This window comes from Chrysochloris asiatica, unplaced genomic scaffold (genome assembly GCF_000296735.1).
Source record: "Chrysochloris asiatica unplaced genomic scaffold, ChrAsi1.0 scaffold00039, whole genome shotgun sequence".
Taxonomy (NCBI): Eukaryota; Metazoa; Chordata; class Mammalia; order Afrosoricida; family Chrysochloridae; genus Chrysochloris; species Chrysochloris asiatica.
Window position 1 is genome coordinate 6628508 of NW_006408557.1, and position 19765 is coordinate 6648272.

General features: G+C 42.5%; 1 pseudogene; it reads left to right on the forward strand.

Moving 5' to 3' along the window:
• Positions 1-1566: 1566 nt before the first annotated feature.
• LOC102832476 overlaps positions 1567-19765 on the forward strand; it is a 33801-nt pseudogene continuing 15602 nt past the window's right edge.

The following is a 19765-nucleotide window of genomic DNA, read 5'->3' on the forward strand; positions in this document are numbered from 1 at the left end:
CATAACAACCCTGCATAGGGTTTCCAAGGAACAGTTGGTGAGCTTGAACCACCAACTTTTCAGTTCAAACGACTTTGCAGTCTGACACATTAGCCCATAGCACCACACCAGGACCCTAGAACTTGACTAGAGGAAGATAAAAACAAAAACAAAAAACAATTTTTGATAAAGTAAACGAGGGTAAATTGCTACAAGTTGATGAACTTGACCTATACTCATGGAGGTTAGTAGTTCTAAATACCAAGGAGTCTTCACATCAAGTATCAATGCTATCCCCTCTGTACACAGGGTAGATAGGGACGGGCAACTTAGACATTGGCTACCTAAAATGAGGGGGTGAAAAAGGCCCGAAGTGACTGGCTTACAAAGTTTCAAGAGGGACTCATTGAAACTAGAGGAATCACCAGGATTATTAATCTGAAATACCCTTTATATCTTTTTTTTTTAAGTTTTTATTGTGAATTGAGTGATAGTTTACATGGGAGAACATTGGTTTTACACTCATTGTTTCAATGTCATGATTACAATCTCCTCCATGCATCATCAGTCAACAGTATTTGCTTCTATTCCCTCTGGTTTTTGGGTTTTCTTTTGGGGCGTGGGGGGAAGAGGGAGGAATATGCACCAAAACACTCAGGAATATATAATCATTCAAACAACCCAAAGGCACATTTTACAAGCCTGCCTTTTGGCCACCAACAAACAGTCTCTCTCTTTCTATGAGTCTAGAGTCCTCAACTGCTCCCTCTATGCATGTCCTCATCTCTGCCTCCATCCCTGGTGTCGCTGCTTATCTAGATAGGATTCCACATTTCACTCATGCTTTTCTCCATTGATGGTCCTAGGGTCCTCTGTTCCTGGAATATAAAATTAACTACTTCCCCCTTTTTGTTACAAAACTTCTACTTTACAGTTGTGACAACTATAATTAGTCATGATACCAACTACTCACTATTGGATCATAAGAATCTTATTCCCATCTCCTTTCACCAGACCTGTCAAGACAAGATGAAAACCATTCAGTGGGGGATTCTAACTTGCCCCACACATTCTGAAACTAAAATCTGTCTTTAAAACTTGTAAGCCAGTCACTTCATGCCTATCCTTTATATTTTGAAGTAAAACTATCCCCCCTGAAGTCACCTTTTAACAAAATAGCAGTTCCATGCTTATCCTACAGTGCCACAACAGCAATTCACTGGTTCATGAGAGATAGCTGTCATATATTCAGGAATTTGACAAACCAATTGTTACACTATTACAGTTTGAAATCATTCATGGTGGGAGTATTTACAGCATGCGATTTGACAAGTGGTGTAAATCAAAATGCTTTTTGCCTCCCAGAGAGTTAGCATATCAGCACATCACTGTTGATATGACAAAACAAACACTGAATCTTCTAGTCTAACTAGTAGAGTAGATACATACATGACAAAATATTCCAACACACAAATCAGAGCATAATAAGGGCAATTCAAGAAGTACACAGAGGCTGGAAACATAGAAAGTGCTAAAACAAAAAGTAATATTATTCATAGAAATGGATTGAAGCTTTTTATGCAGATAATGCTGAAAGTAAAGAAGGAAGCCCCTACCCCTCTCCAAACTGAAGCCAAAGTAAAGGTATTGAAGATCAAGAAGGCCGTGCTGAAAGGCACCCACAGCCACATACAAAAAACGTCTGCACACCACCCACCTTCCAACTGTCTAAGACACTGAGGCTCTTAAGACAGTCCAGATATCTTTGCGAGAGCACCTCCAGCAGAAACCAGCTTGACCACAATGCCATCATCAAGGTACCTTTCACCACTGAGTCAGCCTGAAGAAGACTGAAGATAACAACACACTTGGGTTCACTGTGATGTCAAGGCCAACAAGCACCAGATCACACAGGCTGTGAAGAAGCTCTATGACATTGACGTAGCCAAGGTCAATGCCTTGATCAGGCCTGATAAAGAAATGAAGGCATATGTTCGACTGGCTCCTGACTATGATGCTTTGGATGTTGCCAACAAAATTGTGATCATCTCAACTGAATCCAGCTGGCTAATTCTAAATATAAATTTTTTCAATACAAAAAAAAAAAAATTGAAGATTATTTGCAAATTGGCATAATATAACAAATGTTCCAAAGATAAGAGAAACTTAAAACACTTTTATACCAAATCTTATCAGTATTTCCATAGAAAAAAGTATCAGAACAGAACTGAAAACAAGTTTAGTGTTAAGATTATCTTGAAAACCAATAACAATAATTATCGTATTACAGTAAACAAAGCTCCCAGTCTAACCCTGTAGTCTGTTTCCTGAAAATGACTGAAAATGCCCTGAGCATTGGGTTCAAATGAACCAAATTCTCAGGGCAAAACATCCTTACTAGTTTATCTAAGCTTATTGTTTGACTCAAAGGTGACCCCCAGGAGCCAGTTTGTCCAAGGGTTAAGGTTTAAGGGACACCCAAGAGCAAATGACCTAGGAGGATCACCCCAATTCCATGGGCCCAGAAATCTGCATTGTAAAATTAAACATTTCTCAAGGAGAAATGTACTAATCATTCCCAGAGGGCTGGAAATTAGGTGAAGCAACAAGTAGAAGGTGGATTTTTAGCTGGTCTTGAAGGATCAATAAAGATATCCATAGCCAGAGCTAGGACTGCAGATGGATCAGTACAGGAAAAGGCAGACACACATCTGCAAAAATAGCATGGAGGCACTGTTTGACTTCCTCTGACTTCACAAGGAAGAAGAATCAAACTCCACATCAGTCCAAAGCCAATGCCTTCATCTGCCAATCCATTCTTTATCCTATTCTGATACCAATCATCCTTTCCATGGCACGCTATTTCTCTTCTGGGTTCAATAATCTATTGCAATGACCCCACAGAATTCACAGACTGTATTTACAATTATGAGGTTTATTAGGGAAGTTAACAGGGTACAATTCAAGCTCAGAAACAACTCAAGATACAGCAGTTTTCTGATCAGGAGTGCCCTTTCTCAGTCATACTACAGGCATGCCTCTCTCTCATCCTTGCCCTCTCAGTCATGTGACCCCTCAGCCTTTGCCTCATTCCATTCGGTCTTTCCATGTCACTGACACCCCTACTGCTCCTTCATGCAGGGATCTCACTCACACAATGCTCATGGCGATTCTTTTTTGGTAGTCCTGGGATCATCTGTTCCTGCTTTTGACATGATTCCTTTCAAACTTAGTGGGGTGTCAAAACTAACCAATCTCAATATTAGAGTCCTGACATCCTCACAAAAATCCTCAACACTGGACCAATAAACAACATGCTTATCAACAGAGAAAAGATTGAAGTGGTCAATGACTTCATTCTTTTTGGATCAACTATCAACACTCAAGAAATCAAATGATGTATTCCATTAGGCAAATCTGCTGCACAAGACCTTTATAAAGTGTTGAAGAGCAAAGATGTCAGCTTGAGGACTAATGTGCGCCTGACCCAAGCCATGGTATTTTCAATAACTTCGTATGCATGCGAAAGCTGGATAGTGAATAAGGAAGACCGTAGAAGAACTGATGCTTTTGAGTTGTAGTGTTGGAGGAGAATATTGAAAGTGCCATGGGCTGCCAAAAGAACCAACAGATCTGTGTTGGAAAAGGTGTAGCCAGAGTGTTCCTTAAAGGCCAGGATGGCCAAACTTCATCTCTCATACTTCAGACATGTTGTCAGGACGGACCAGTCGCTGGAGAAGAATATCATGTTTGATAAGGTGGAGGATCAGAGAAAAAGAGGAAGATTCCAGTGAGATGGATTGGCCAAGTGGCAGCATTAATGGGCTCAAACGTAGCAATAATAGTGAGGTTGGCCCAGGATCAGGCAGTGTTTCATTCTGCTGTCGCTATGAGTTGGTACTGACTCAATGGCACCTAACAACAGCAACATCCTATTTGCATGGTACTTCCCAATCACTGGAATCCTGATGTAGCGCTATACGATAATGCAAGGTCAGTTTAAAGCGCAAGTTGAACCACAAATTTGGTAGTTCAAACTCAACAGCCACTCCTCAGAAGCCCTATACAGGGAAGCTATGAGTCAGAACTGACTCAACAGCACTTCACAACAATACAAAAACCCAATCATTTGGTGAGAGTTACAAAGACTTTGTTGGAAGAGCCATAATTCATCATACTACTACATCAGAGAGTATTTGCAAGCATGCACAGAGAGGTCGAGATTTCAAGTGGATTATTTAGCATCAGTTTGGCTTCAAGTGACAGAAAACCCAAAACAACATTGATATAAGCAAACCAGAAAATAACTCTCTCCCCAGATGCCACTTTGGGAAGTAAGTGGTCCAGAGCAGGAACGACAGCTCTTCCATCTCCTCAGCTCTCAGCCCACCATTGTTCTGGAATCTCAGAGAACAGCTGTATGGTATGCTTCCTCTTTCTCCCTATTCTTCTTGGGGCAGCAGACCATCCAACAACCTTGAATTGACACCCAACTCCCACATTCATCCTCTGTGGGCCTGGGGAAATAGTTTAATCTTTCTGAATCCTGGTTTCCAACTTAGTAAAATAGCAAAAGTAAGTTGTAAGGATGCCAGAGCTAGAGGCAGAGACGATGACGTGGAGAGATGGAGCGCTGGGGACTTTAGACTCAGAGAGGGAGAGGGGCTGTGTGCTGACCACCAGGGGGGCAGGCTTGCAGGGTACCCTTTGGTTGGCTGATGATGCATGGAGGGGATTGTAACCATGGCAATGAAATGATATATGATAGGATGAATGTAAAGCTAATGTTCTCCCATGTATCATATAATTTATAATAAAACATTTTTTAAAAGTAAGTTGTAAGGTTACAGGGCTTCAGGGAATGGTGTCTGTGCAGAGTTTAGCATAATGGGGAGTCCAAAGTGGTCACTTGGGGGACTAGTGTGTGTGTATGAGAGGGGTCCTGGTATGGCACTGTAGGATCAGCAGTGGACTGCTAACCATTTGTTCAAACCCACCACCTTTCCTTGGAAAGCCTATACAAGGCTGCTGTGAGTCAGAACTGACTCAAGAGCACTAAGCAACAACATGAGAGGAGGGTGGTGGGACAGACAGACAGAGAGACAAAGGAAAACTAGGGCGAGAAAGAGGGGTGAGGCAGAAACAGATTCATGTGTCTGTTCTGAAGAGCAAAGTCTCTCCCAGCTCTAGTGGACAGGATGGCTGTGGTGGGGAGAAGGCCCTAGTGGCCAGACTCTCTAGTGGAGTTTGGCTTTATGTGGGCAGCTGTGTTGAACCTTGAGCTCCTCATAGCAGTGCTTTGGTGAGGTGTTTACTTGAAACCAAGGGTCTGGGTGACACCTGGCCCAATCCTCCAACTATACAACCTGACCCACATTACACATCCCACAGATGGGAACCACGCTAGGCTTGCCTGCCTGGAAAGGCCCTCTTTGGAACTTGGAGAATCAGAGGGCCATACAGTTGGGCCATGTGGCTGTGGTGAGGCCTGGGTACAGCGCGGTGAGAGCGGAAGTCCACAAGGTCAGTGATCTGAGCAAATATTTGGTAGATGAATGCTGAAGGCTGACCTTGAGAGTTCATCACCCATGTGGTCAGAAAGTGGCCACGTTTCGCTTCTCCACCTCCCTCCCTCAGGCCAGCAGAGGCTGCTTTCCTAGCTGGCATCCAGGGCCCACTCATTCTCTTGTTCACTGGCCTGGTGCTCTCTGCTTCACCTACCCTCCACAGGTGGTTCCGATACAAAATCTTTTCTTCCTCAGAGTATAGAGCCCAAAGATGCAAAATTTAACCCAGGAAGAATCTTGATTCTGTGTTCCAGAAAAAGGTCAGCTTGCTTGGTCTCTCCCTGAAGCCACTCTGAGTGCATGCCCTTGGCCCATGCCAGCTGATGAAAGAATTCCTCTCCCTAAGTCCCTGTGGGAGCCAGGTGAGAGCAGCCAGAGAGTTAAGTTCACATCCCACCGTGATGGAGAGAGAGCCTTGCTCATCTCAAAAAGCCACTGAGTGCTGCTCAGAGCCAGGAGCAAAATGCTACTCTTAGAGTGCTTTGTTCCACTTACTAGAGGGCTAAAAATACACCAGCACTGCCAAAGCCATCCTCAAGTGCCCAGGGGACCTGCACAGTGGGAACAGGCATCCTAGTACCTGCTGCTATTAAAAGGAAAAACACAGAGCCTTCTTCAACACAGAAATCACTAGCCTCCTAGGCACCATCTGCACCCTTTGTCTCCAGGAGTCTCCATCCCATTAGGTTATCTTGCAGGGTGTTGAATTCCCACACCTTCACCATCCCTGCATCCTTTTCTTTCTCTGGGAAGAATCATCTTCATCTCTGGCTGCATCCTGGTATGCCAACATTACTGTGCTTCTGAAGATGTCAAAACAGCCCCTCTCCTGCAAAAACAGAGAAAGCCTCAAGCTCCTCCAGCAAAGCTGCAATTAGCTGGAGGACTTAGACAATGAAAATCTGCACCACCCTCTCAAGACCAAATTATTTTCTGCTTTGAATGTTGTGTTGCAATGAAATGTTTTCAGTAATGGAAAGCATTTTGGATGAGATAGGGAAATTTTTTAAGTAATATGGTACAATTAGTGGGACACATGTGCCCTTAGAGGTCTCTGGTGCCAGGGTTGGTCGGATGTGGCCTGTTTCTTCAGATTCATGCAGTTATATGGGCTCCCACCAAATAGCAGCACACACTAAAAGTGGGACACCAGCTTCCCACTTTTAGTGGGAAGGCAGAAAATACAGATGGCTACTAATGCCCCACATTCAAGATGTAGATATTGGGCTCCCACTTCAATCATTCTTGGCCTTTCTAGGACTTACAGCCTCTTTGAGAGTCTGATGAAACTATGAATCCAGAAGAAATGCTCACACGCAGCATTTCCCAAACAATTCTAGAGAATCTATGGACACCCTGAATCCCATCACATTGAATTCGCTGGAAGCCAAGCTCTGAATTAGACCCCTTAGATGGACATATAAATAAGAAGTGGACGGACATGACAGAAAGGACTGCCCACCAGGATGAGTGCTATGCAGTGAGTTTCTGTTTCAGGTCTTGAGTTTACAATTCTGAACAAAGTAAATGGCTAGGCCACAGTTAGCCCTGTGATTGGTCTATTTTATGCACCTTGCATGGGTTGGTGAATTTTCTATACTAATTATTGTTGTTATTAGGTGCCATCAAGTCAGTTCATAGTAACCTTCTGCACAACAGAACAAAACACTGCCCCATCCTGTGTCATCCTCACAACTGTTGTTACTTTTGAGCCCACTGCTGCTGCCACTGTGTCAATTCATCTCCTTGGGGATCTTCCACTTTTTTGCCAACTCTTCACAAGCGTATGTCCTTCTCCAGTACTGGTCTTTCCTTATAGCATGTCCCAAGTACAAAGACAAAGTCTTACCATAATGTCTTCTAAGGTAGCATTCTAGCTGTACTTCTTCCAATACAGATTTGCTTGATCTTCTGGCAGTCCATGGTACTTTTCATATTCGTCACCAACACCGTAATTCAAATGTATCAATTCTCCTTTGGTCGTCTTTATTTATTGCTCAACTTTCACTTGCATCTGAGGCTACTGAAATACCATGCAAACTGACATCTTTGAACCAATCAGAGAGACAGGAAATGATGTGGAGCCACTAAACAAAGAATTTCAAGAAGGGAGGCAGGTCATGTTGAGTACTTTAAAGAAGTCAAACAAACAAGAACTGAAAGGAAGATGCTGGATTTCGTCTTTTGAAGGTCTTTGGTAGGTGTGGTTTCAGAGAAGGGTAAGCTTCCAGGTCAATGAAACGTGAAAAAATGATGAAAGAAGTATAAATCATTCATTTGAGAAGGAAGATGGGTGAATGCTGCAAGCATAAGCGTACTTGATTGTGAGAAAAGGAGGAAGGAAATGAGAGGATAGGTCTAAGAGAGGGTAAAGGGGAATCTGGCTTAAAAGCACAAACTCAGCAAACTCACCCTGAATATCCTTTCCCTTACTTCTCCCCAACCTCCAATTGGTGGGACATGGGAGAAGCAGAGAAGGGGTCAAGGAAAGAAGGAAAAACATGGGCAGACAACATATCAGAAGCCCTTGAAACTGTCCCAACCTTGGGCTTATCCAAACGGGAGCTGTGCACATTCCTTGATGACAGAGAGAGGAGCCAGGTTCTCACCTTTATTCTCCAGGATTGGAACTCTTTACAGTGCTTTTGTTATTAGTTGCCATCAAGTTGATTTGGACTCATGGTGAGCCCACATATGCAGAATAGAACTGTTCCATAGAGCTTTCAAGGTTATCACCTTTCAGAAGCAGAAGTCCAGACCAATCTTCTAAAGCATCTCTGGGTGGGTTCAAACCATCCACCTTTTTTCACTAGTAGTTGAACACTTGGCCATTTTCGCAACCTACTTGGTCTCTGTTGTTGTTGTTAGGTACCATCGAGTCGGTACTGACTCATAGTGACCCTATGCACAGCCGAATGAAACACTGCCTGATCCTGGGCCAACCTCACTATTGTTGCCACGCTTGAGTCCATCAATACTGCCACCAGGCCAATCCATCTTGTTGGGGGGCAGGGGGATCTCTGTACCAAATGGTATTTTCTTAAACTGGCCACAGCAGTCATTTCTATCTCATGTGTGCTGTTACAGTGTGAACTTGACATGCCATCATCAAGAGGGGGAGGCTACATCCTATCACCTTGACCCCGGTGGGCATAAAGGATTCTAGAGAGCCTCAAGGATAAGCTGACACAAGGTCATGCAGCCTCTGCAGGTTTCTCTCTCAGAGTACATGTGCCCTTGAAGACCTGAATCATTCTCTAATAGGTCTGAGAGGGAAGGGCCTGGGAGGAGAGATACCAAGGTCCCCAGCCCCCAGCCTCAGTGGAGCTCCTAGAAAACACATCTAGGTCAGTATGGTTCAACCCCACACATAATCATAATTCACCTTGTTGCCTTGGGCTTTCTTTCACAAGGTTCTACCCCCAGTCTCCAATGTACGTTACCTGGCAGTGTTGGCTTTATCCCCCACCTCCCACATACACACTCTGCCATGGTACTAGTAAGTGATAAACCAGCAGGTCCTGGCTCAGAGTGGCCATCAAGTTACAGTCAGTTTCCACCCTGAGCAAATGCTCATGGTGTCTGGCACAGTTCACCTAGCTGGCTCCTAACTCCCCACCCACCCACTTCAGGACACACAGAAAACATAGAGACCATCCTGGACCCTGCTGCACTTCAGGAAGAGACTGGGCAAGCCACCAAGAATTGCACAAAATGGACTTTGGGCTGATTGCCCAAGCTGGACTAATGTGTCCATCTTAAAAAGGCCATTGTTTCTGGAACCCAAACTACAGTCTGTCACAAAAGCCCTGCATTGGCAGAACAGGACAGATGAGGTGGGAGGCCCTGATGTCCTTAAGGCACATCCCAATGCCTCTCCATCCCAACAATGTGGTAAGAAGTGGTGGTAAGAGACGTCACAGGGGAGTGTAGTATTATCACCCTTGTTACCTGGGCAGCCTACTGCTTCTAAGAACAGGTCTCTGAAGTAGTCAGGACTAGTGATTCTCATCTAGTTAAACAGAGTTTGGAAACGTACAGAGGAAGTACTCCCTTAAAACAGAACTGATAAGGAAAACTTGGGGGAAATGTTCATATCATGTCTATGTGTTAAGTATATGTAACCTGTACTCGCAAAGAATGTAAAACAGGATTGGATGTATTCTTAGTTATCTAATGCTACTCTAATGGAAACAACACAAGATGATGGCTTTAACAAACAAACTTTTCTCACAGTTTGTTGTTGTTGTTAAATTCCCTCGAGTCTTTTCCAACTCATAGTGACCCTTTATAGGGTTTCCAAGGAACAGTTGGTGGGTATGAACTGCTGATCTTGTGGCTAGCAGCCCAGTGCTTATCCTACAGTGCCACACAAGGATTCACAGTTCTAGAGGCTAGAAATCCAAACTTATAGCATCAACTCTTGAAGAAAGTTGCTTCTGTTGTTGTTGTTGGGTACCATAGAGTCAGTAGCAACTCTTAGCAACCCTATGCAAACAGAATGAAACACTGCCCAGACCTGCGCCAACCTCACAATCATTGCTACATCTGAGGCCATCATTGCCACCACTGTGCCAATCCATTTCATTGAGGGTCTTCTTCTTTCACTCTGACCCTCCACTTTACCAAACATGATATCCTTCTTCAGTGACTGATCCCTCCTGATAATATGTCCAAAGTATGAGAGATGAACTCTAGCCATCCTGGCTTCCAAGGAGCACTCTGGCTGTACTCCTTCCAACACAGATCTGTTTGTTTTTTTGGCAGTTCATGGTACTGTCATTATTCTCCTCTAAAACCATAGCTCAAATGCATCAATACTTCTATGGTCTTCCTTATTCAGTGTCCAACTTTCACATGCATATGAGGTTATTGAAATACCATGGTTTCGGCCAGGCACACTGACATCTCTGCTCTTCAACACTTTAAAGAGGTCTTGTGCAGCAGATTATAAATGTAATACATCATTTGATTTCTTGACTGCTGCTTCCGTGAGTGTTGATGGTTGATCCAAGCAAAATGAAGTCTTTGACAACTTCATTCTTTTCTCCACTGATAAGAATGTTGTTTATTGATCCAATGGTGAGAATTTTTTTTTTTTTTTTTTTTTTTACATTGAGATGCAACCCATACCGAAGTCTATGGTCTTTGATCTTCATTAGTAAATGTTTTAAGTCCTCTTTGCTTTCAGCGAGCAAGGTTGTATCATCTGCATATCACAGGTTGCTAATGAGTTTTCCACCAATCCTGAATCTACATTCTTCTTCATATAATCCAACTTCTCAGATTATTTGCTCAGCGTACATACTGAATAAGTGTGGTAAATAATACAACCCTGGAGCACACCTTTGCTAAATTTAAACCGTTCAGTGTTCCCTTTGTTTGTTCTGTTCAAAGACTGTCTCTTGGCCTATGTACAGGTTCCTCAGGAGCACAATTAAGTGTTCCAGAATACTCATACTTCACAATGTTGTCCATAGCTTGTCATGATCCACACAATCAAAAGCCTTTTCATTGTCAGTAAAGCACAGGTAAACATCTTTCTGGTATTCTCTGCTTTCAGCCTGCTCCATCTGGTGTCAGCACTGCTATTCCTCATTCCATGTTCTCTTCTGAATCTGGCTTGAACCTCCGGAAGTTCTCTGTCAATGAACAGTTGCAGCCATCCTAGGGGATGCTTTTTGTTTCCATCAGTTCTGAAGGGAGGTCCTTGTCTCTTCAGCTTCTGCTGCTTGGTTCCTTAGAGATCTCCATGTGTTTTGGCATCAATCTTTCCCTGGGTCTAGGAGTTCCTCTGACCACTCATCTGTCAGTCTGTCATACTGTGGTGACGTGCATGCTACTATGATGCTGGAAGCTATGCTGCCATTATTTTAAATACCAGCAGACGTACCCATGGTAGATAGGTTTCAGTGGAGCTTCTGGACTAAAACAGACTAGAAAGAAAGAGAGGCAAACTACTTCTGAATGGGTAGTCACTGAACAGCAGCTGAACATTGTCAGATACAGTGTCAGAAGATGAAAACTATACGAATAGCACAAAAACATTGTCAGATATAGTGCCAGAAGAAGAAAACCCTATCAATATCAGCAAAACACTGTCTTATGTAGTTCCAGAAGATGAGAACCTCAGGTTGGTGCTCAAAATATGATTGGGCAAGAGTTAGCCTGAACGATGTGAATGGAGAAAGCTTTCAGGGCTTTCATTTACTGGTGATGCACAACTCAAATTGAGAAGAAACAGCTAAAACAGCCATTAATAATCAGAACATGGAATGCACAAAGGATGAGTTTAGGAAAATTGGGAGTTATCAATAATTAAATAGAATGCATAAAGATCGATAGCCTAGGCACTGGTGAGCTGAAATGTACTGGTATTCTGAATCAGACAATCACCTGGTTTACTAAACCAAAAACAATAAGTAGAAGAAAAATGTGATGGCATTATCATGAAAAAGAGCACTTCAAGATCTATCTTGATATACAATACTGCCTGTGATAGAATAATATCCATATGCCTACAAGGAAGACTAAGGAGCTCTGGTAGTGTAGTGGTTACGAATCGGGCTGATAATCTCAACGTCAGCAGTTCTAAACTACCAGCTGTTTTGCAGTAGAAAGATGAGGCTTTCTGCTCATGTAAAGATTTACAGCCTCAGAAACCCTATGTAGCGTTGCTATGAATTGGAACCAACTCCATGGCACATAACCACAACCACCACCACAAGGAAGACCAGCTAATACCACTAGTATTCAAATTTACACACCAACCACCAAAACCAGTGATGATGAAATTAAAGAATTCTTCAGTGTGAAATTGATCAAACATGCAATCAAGATGCATCTATAATTACTGGTGATTGAAATGGAAAAGTTGGAAACAAAGAGGAAGGATCAGTACCTGGAAAATATGGCCTGGGTGACAGAAATGATGTTGGAGATCACATGATAGAGTTTTGAAAGGCCACTGAGTTATTCATTGGAAAAACCTTTTTTTCAACAACATAAAAGGCAACTGTACACAGATCTGTGTTGGAGGACGTGCAGCCAGAGTGCTCCTTGGTGGCCAGGATGGCCAAACTTCATCTCTCATACTTTGGGCATGTTATCAGGAGGGACCAGTCACTGAAGAAGGATATCATGTTTGGTAAGGTGGAGGGTCAGAGAAAAAGAGGAAGACCCCCAGTGAGATGGATTGGCAAAGTGGCAGCATCAATGGGCTCAGGCATGGTAACAATTGTGAGGTTGGCCCAGGATCGGGCAGTGTTTCATTCTGTTGTGCATAGGGTTGCTATGAGTCAGTACCAACTCTATGGTACCAACAACAACAACATACACATGGGCCTCACCAAATAAACTATACAGGAATCAAATTGGCTACATCTGTGGGAAGAAAGGGTGGAAAATCTCAATATTATATGCCAGGAGCCGATTGTGTAACAGACCATAAATTGTTCATAAGAAAGTTCAGGCCAAAGTTGAAGAAAATTAAAACAAGTCCACAAGAGGCAAAATATATCTCACCTGAATTTAGAGACCATCTCACAGACAGATTTGATGCAGTAAACATTAATGACCAAAGACCAGAAGAGTTGTGGGATGACATTCAGGACACTATACATGAAGAAAGCAAAAGGTCAAAAAAAAAACAGGAAAGAAAGAAAAGACCAAAATGGATGTCAGAAGAGATCCTGAAACTTGCTTTTGAGCACAGAGAAGATAAAGCAACTGAAAGAAATGATGAAGCAAAAGAGCAGAACAGAAATGTTCAAAGGGCATTTCAAGAAGACAAAACAAGTATTATAATAAAATGTGCAAAGACCTAGAGTTAGAAAACCAAAAGGGAAGAACACACTTAGCATTTCTCAGTCTGACAGAACTGAAAATAACATTCAAGCGTCTGGTTGAAATATTGAAGGATGCTATGGGCAAAATAAGGAGCTCTGGTAGCATAGTTGTTACAAATCAGGCTGCTAATCTCACAGTCAGCAGTTCAAAACTACCAGCTGTTCTGCAGGAGAAAGATGAGGCTTTCTGCTCCCTTAAAGATTTGCAGCCTTAGAAATCCTGTACAGGGTCGCTATGAATCTGAACCGACTCCACAGCACATAACAACAACAACATGGGCAAAATGTTGAAAGACACAGGAAATATCAAAAGAAGATAGAAGGAATACACAGTCACAAAAATAAATGGTGTATGTTCAACCATTTGAAGAAGTAACATATGATCAAGAACCAATGGTACTGAAGAAAGAAGTCCAAGCTGCACTGAAGGCATTGGAGAAAAACGAAGCTCCAGGAATTGATGGGATACAATTTTAAATGTTTCAACACAGTGATGCAGCACTAAAGACATTCTCACATATATGCCAAGAAATTTGGAAGATAGTTACCTCACCAACTGATTGGAATAGATTAATATTTGTACTTACTCCAAAGAAAGATGACCCAATAGAATGTGGAAGTCATTGAACAGTATTATTAATGTTATATACAAGTAAAATTTTCTGAATATAATTTAAAAATGTTTGCAATGGTACATCCACAGGGAACTGCCTGAAATTGAAGCCAGATTCAGAAGAAGATGTGGAATTATCATTGCCAACATCAGATCTTGTCTGAAAGTAAAGAATACCAGAAAGATGTTTATTTGTGCTTTATTGACTATGCAAAGGCTTTCAACAGTGTGGACCCAGACAAACTATGGATAAGACTGCAAAGAATAGGCATTCCATTACGCTTCATTGTGCTCATTAGGAACTTGTACGTAGACCAAGAGGTAGTTGTTAGAACAGAATAAGGGAATACTGAATAGTTTAAAATCAAGAAAGGTGTGTGCCAAGGTTGTATCTTTTCACCAAACTTATTCAATCTGCATGCTGAGCAAATAATAAAGATGTGGAGAAATCAAACATTAGAGCAAAGGCCGAAGAACCAAGCCTCTGCAGGGAAATGTTGTTTATAGAGAGGACATGTGGCATTCAGAGAAGAGACTGAGGAGTGTAGAGAAAATAGGATCGAAGTCAGAGTCACACAGGGACGATGACAGGGGTGAAATTGAGACAAATCTGTTTCCTAATAGACTTTTCTTGTTCTTTATCCCTGGCTTCAAGGCAGGTCTCCTGGGCCATCTCTTAAGGATGAATCACCTGAGATAGCATATGACAAGAATCATGCATTTCCTGTACCCAACCTGTATTTTCAGATAAGCAATCACTCAGCTGCTCACCAACACAGCAGTGGGCTCTAGAGGAACAGACCTGCTTGCAAAAATACAGCGGTGTCTCTCAGGGACTGGAGGATTGTCCCTTATCACTGTGACTGTGGCCCTTTTAACAGCCTCTACAGCTCAGGCCTAGGGAACCCAGTTTACGAATCTCTCTCACTTTTCCACAAATGAGAGGGTAGAGGACCCTCCTTTGTTTCATCAACTTGGGGAAGAAGGGGTCTGAGAGAGCCCTATCTTGGGCAATAACGTCAGGCGAACAAGTTCTTATCTCTTCTTTCATCCTGGAGTGAAATACAGATTCCTCCTCTCACAGTTAAAAGTCCAGGTTTTGGTAAAGCTGATGTTCTCCCATGTATCTCCCATGTGAATCACCCAACTTGCAATAAAAACTTAACCCTAGGACCATCAAGAGAGGAACACACAAATAGAATGTGGGACCTTATCCAGAGAAGCAGCAGCACCAGAGATGGAGGTAGAGATGGGGACATGGAAGACTCTAGATTCATCAACTAAGAAGAGAAGGACTAAGAACTGGTGGCCAGGAGCAGACTTGCAGAATGTGCCCTTTGAAGATGTAATTTATTATATATGTCTGAGTGGGTTTTTTTGTTTGTGTGTTTAAAAAAAAAACAAAAAACTAAAGTGGATAAAGAGAAATACTTTTAACTGATGGTATAGGGAGGGGATTATAATCAATGTATTGAAACAAGTTATATGAATTGTTGAATGTGAAACTGATGATGTGCCCTGTGGATTTCACTCAATCCACAATAAAAACCTTAAATTAAAAAAAAAAAAAAAACCAGGATTTGAAGGCAGCCTGCCTGAACTGGTCACTTCCTGCCTGTGTGATCACAGGCAAGTGACTTAATCTCTCTGAGCCCAAATAGCTGCACATATAAAATAGAGATAACAGTGACCTTGTTATGGATTGAATTGTGTCTCCCCAAAGTATATGTTGAAGTCCTAACCCCTGGTACCTATGACTGTGACCTTGTTTGGAAACAGGGTCTTTAAAAGTGTTACCACTTAAATTAACATGAGGTCACACTGGAGTACATTAAGTCCTAACACCATCTGAGTGAGGTCTGGTAAAGAGAAGAGACATAGAGACCAAGGGACACAGAAACAATATGAGCATCTGAAGAAAGAAGCCAGAGATTGGAGAGGTGTATCTATAAGCCAAGGAGCTCCAAAGAGTGCCAGGAGCTGCCAAGGACCACCAGGAACCAGGAAGAGACAAGAAGGCTCTTCCCCTAAAGTTTTCAGAGATCATGACCCTACCCTCACCTCCAGCACTGAGACAATACATTTCTATTGTTTTAAGTCACTTAGTTTGTGGTCCATTGTCATGGCTACCCTAGGAAATGAATACAGACCTTTACAGAATACCTATCATCAGAGTGCACAGTAATCTTTGTAACATGCACATTTGTTGTATCTGCATGTTACAAGATTACTGCTGTTATTGTTTTATTTGTTATAAATATCATAATGAAAACCTTACATGAACTGGTAAGGAGAGAGCCTCATATCAATTTTCACAAATGAATTCCACTTTGGGGCCAAAAGGGTTGGAAATGTCGGAAATAATATCTGGTCATTTGCATAACATCCCTCCCCCTAGCAATCCCACTGGAAAATAAAAGAATCTTTTAAAACTAAATTTCGATGGTGGTGTAGTCCATCTAAGTGACTGAAACATGGGTTTGGTTTCAGCTGCTTTCCAGCTTGGCTGTTTTTCTCATTGATCAGAGAGAGCAATCCCCAAGGTCTGGTGAAGGAAGCTTTTAATTGCTCTGGATGGACCAATTTTTGGCTCAGCTGCTCAAGCATATAATTGAGTGAGAGAGAGAGAGAGAATGAATCACTCTGAGATTGCTTTGAGTTAAATATACAATTAGGCATATACACTCTCTTCCTGAGCAAAGCTAAAGGATGTCCCCCAACTGATCCCACAAAGCCATTACTTTATTTCCCCAGTCTCTGTCAAAACAAGAAAGAGAATGGTGATGATAATCACTGTGCTTTATAATACGTGCTTCTCCTAGGTTGGGTTTCCCCAGAAGCAGACCCTGAGATAAGGATTCCAGTCAAGTGCTTTATTTGGAAGGAAATCCTTTGTGTATTATATTATTTTCAACTGGTAGCGTAGTGGTTACGAATCAGGCTGCGAACCTTAAGGTCAGCAGTTCAAAACTACCAGCTGTTACGTGGGAGAAAGATGAGGCTTTCTGCTCCTGTAAAGGTTTACAGCCTTGGAAATCCTATACAGGGTCACTATGAGTTGGAACCGACTCCACGGTACATAACCACCACCACCACCGTAATAAAGTACCACAAACTGAGTGTCTTATAAAACCAGATATTTATTGTTTCAAAGTTCTGAAGGCTAGCACTATGAATTGGCAGAACCATACTCTCTCAAGACTCTAAAGGAAGGAAGATCCCTTCTTGTCTCTCTCCGCTTCTGGTGGTTCCAACTCATAGTGACCCTGTATAGGGTTTCTAAGGAGAAGCTGGTGAGTTTGAACTGCCAACCTTGTGGTTAGCAGTCCAGTGCTTATTCTACACGCCACATCAGGTTCAGTCACTTGTGGACTTGTGGCAGAAAAACTAGCACAGAAGGCCATCTTCTCCATCTCCTCTTGCAGCTACTTGGGAGAAAATAGTGGGAATGGAGGAGTTGCTCAGGGAGAGAAAGATGAATAGAAAGAAAAGACAATAATGTCACTCAGAGGGGATTAGGACCCACCCTACTCCTCTGGTATGATAACTGATAAGATCTTGAAAGACTATTTCCAAATACGTCATGTTTACCGTACCAGGAGCTAGGACTTCAACATATATTTTTGTGGAATACAATCGATCCATAACCCTTGGAAGCACCAGTCTCCTTCCCATCCAGTTGGCTCTGGGTCATGGCTATCCCACCTATCAGAGCATAACTGGGTTCCATAGGATTATCAATGGTTGATTTTTTTGGAAGTAGATTGCCAGACCTTTCTTTGGAGGTACCTCTGAATGTGTTTGAACTGCTAACCTTCTAGTTAGTAGTTGAGGGTTAACCCTTTGCCCCCCACCCCCAGGGATTCCTTAACCCAAAATCAAACCCACTGCTGTTGAGTTGGTTCAGACTGATAGCAATTCTATAGGACAGAGTGGACCTGCTCCCTAGGGTTTCCGAGGCCATAAATCTTTATGGAAGCAGATTGCCTCATCTCTCCTTGGAGGGGCTGGTGGATTCAAACCACCAAGTTTTCAGTTCACAGCCTACCAGGACTCATTAGGGATTTCTTGTTATTGTCATTGTGTGCCTTTGAGTCAGTTCAGATTCACAGTGACCCTGTATAGGGTTTCTGAGGCTACAAATCTCTATGGGAGCAGAAAACCTCATCTTTCTTCCTCACAAACCTGGTAGATTCAAACCACCAACTTTTCAGTTAGCAGCCCAAGCCACTACTCCACCAGAGCTCCTCAGAGATTCCTTGGTGGTGGTGTTAAGTGCCATCAAGTCAGTTCTGACTCATAGCAACTCTGTACAGGATTTCCAAGGAGCTTGTGATTAGAAGTCAAGTGCTTGTCCTACAGAGCCACACCAGGACTCCAGGGATTCCTTACAGAAGGAAGTCATAAAGGGTATTGTTATGGACTGAATCGTGTCCCTAAAACATATATATGCCAACTTGGCTAGGCTATGATTTGCATTAGTATGCAATTCTCCTCCATTTTGTGATCTGATGTAATTATCCTACATATTGTAAATCTTAACCTCTATTATATTCATGGAAATCCTGATGGGGCATTGTAAGATAAGCGCTGAACTGCTAACTGCAAGTTTGGCAGTTCAAACCCACCAGCTGCTCCTTGGAAACCCTATACAGGGTCGCTATAAATTGTAACCAACTCAACAGCACTTAACAACAACAACAAACAAAGCAGAATTGATAGAAATTATGCTAATAAGGCAGGATATGATCTACAGGACTAGGTTGTTTTTAAAGTTAATATCTTTTGAGATATAAAACAGATTAAACAAGTGGGCAGAGATCAGAGGGACCTAAGTACCACCAAAAAAGAAGATCTGGGGGCAGAGGGTATCCTTTGGATCCAGGGTCCCTGTGTTGTAAACCTCTAACACCCAACAAAAGATTGATGACAAGACACATGGAGACCCCCAGAGGACAGGAGTTCACAGATGTTGAAAGGAAACAAGGACTTTCCTCTAGAACTGACACACTAAACTGTAAAAGAAGGTATGTTTGTTGATAATTGTGGTATTTCTGTTATAGTAGCACTAGATAATTTAGATAGGTATGGTTGTTGAGCAAGTTGCCACTGTGGACAACTGGAGCTTAATTCTCCTACCCAGCCAGTGCAGAACAACACTTCAGCATCATCTCACCCCAGGGACAAGGGAACAGGTGAATTTTACCCCAACTCCCCTTAGGCATTAGCTGAGGGTTGTTTCTGGGAATACTAGTTCCCTGGCACTTTCCCCCATCCATAATAAAGTCAGCCAGGGGAAGCTCTGATGCAGTTACAGTTTCTAAGAGTTGTGAGTCAGGTCTTTGTGGGGAGGGCATGTGGGTGGAGCAACAACAGCCTCTGATACAGTGCCCAAATACATTGCTTTGTTGTTAGCTGTGCTGAGTCAGCGCCTGAGTCCTGGTGACCCCATGCTCAAGGAATGAAACGCTAGCAGGCCCTGCACCAGCTCCTTGATCAACTGCAAATTATACCATTGGCCTAAATATAACACAAAAATATGATTCCCTGTGTCCCCACTTATAAGATCCAAAGATTTTGTGACATAATTGAATGTAAACTTTTTATTTCACTTTTTATTGTGAATTGTTGTTGTTGTTGTTGTTAAGTACCGTGGAGTCAGTTCCAACTCATAGTAACCCTGCACAGGTCACTGAGGCCATACATCTTTATGGGAGCAGAACGCCTCATCTTTCTCCCACTGGTAGTTTCGAACTGCT